General features: G+C 31.4%; 1 protein-coding gene across 1 annotated transcript in view; it reads left to right on the forward strand.

Moving 5' to 3' along the window:
- Positions 1-511: 511 nt before the first annotated feature.
- The window catches only part of LOC119591959 (ATP-dependent RNA helicase DDX51-like), a gene marked incomplete at its 3' end in the record, with an annotated part of 15640 nt that continues 15121 nt past the window's right edge, over positions 512-1030 (forward strand). The window contains 1 exon segment of the mRNA XM_037940713.1: positions 512-662.

The raw sequence follows: 1030 nt of genomic DNA on the forward strand, positions 1-1030 counted from the left end.
AGATGACAATACTCATACAAATGATAAATAATAGAAAAACAAACCTCGCAATTTTAAGCGCTTCTAAAAAAATAGATAAAAAAGTTCAATGCAGCCATAGCAATACACATTTTTTTCTCTCTCGAACCAACATGGCCATCAACAACTTCGTTATAATTTTACTAATTTATTTTATTTCAAGAAATAGAAAGTACAATCCCATACAAATGAAGTTCAAAAGTTCAAAAGATTGCACCGTCCTACGCACGTTTCTTTACCTAATTAAATGTCTTTTCTTGAGCTAAAATTATGGATAATAATAATACATAATGAAACAACATGTAAGTAGTAGATGCGACCTTGCAAAAAAAATACAAATTTAATAAGTAATTATTCAGTTTAAAAGAGAAGCTATTCATATCGGATAAGACATGACATACTTATTTAAAGATTAATAGAAGTATATATGTGATCTGATAAGAACTGCTAATCTAAAAGGCACTACTTATTTTCCAGAGAGAGAAAAATCTGGGTGAGAATACTGGTGAAAATCAAAACAGTAGTACACGTGCTGAGAGGCCGGACCACATTGTGTCTACGGGGTCGAATTATGTGTATTTTATAAACTTCTTCGAGAATTGCCTTAATGTCTATACTACTAGGAGATTTATATTCGTAAAAAGGTGAACTGTATATATTTAATTTGGGGATTTATTTGTTTCTGAGATTGTATATATAATTTCATAACTTGTAGCTGGGGAATTTAATCAAGGACAAGTAATTGATGAGAAATGTAATGTTTAAAATATCGTAATGTTAGAAGCAGCACAACTCCCCAACAAATAACTCCAGACTTCATGTACTGGTGAATTTTCAGTTTCAGCCTGCTTCGAACTTTGGAAACTTTTGAATGGAATACTCTTTGTTTTAGCTCCGTTTTTTCTGCTGTTTCGTCGCAGTTTACTCGTTGACGTAACGGGTTTCAGACTTTTTGTCTATATCCCCTGGAACCTTTTCATGATTTTTCTTTCTTTTTATATCATAAATATAT

This window comes from Penaeus monodon, chromosome 29, assembly GCF_015228065.2.
Source record: "Penaeus monodon isolate SGIC_2016 chromosome 29, NSTDA_Pmon_1, whole genome shotgun sequence".
NCBI lineage: Eukaryota > Metazoa > Arthropoda > Malacostraca > Decapoda > Penaeidae > Penaeus > Penaeus monodon.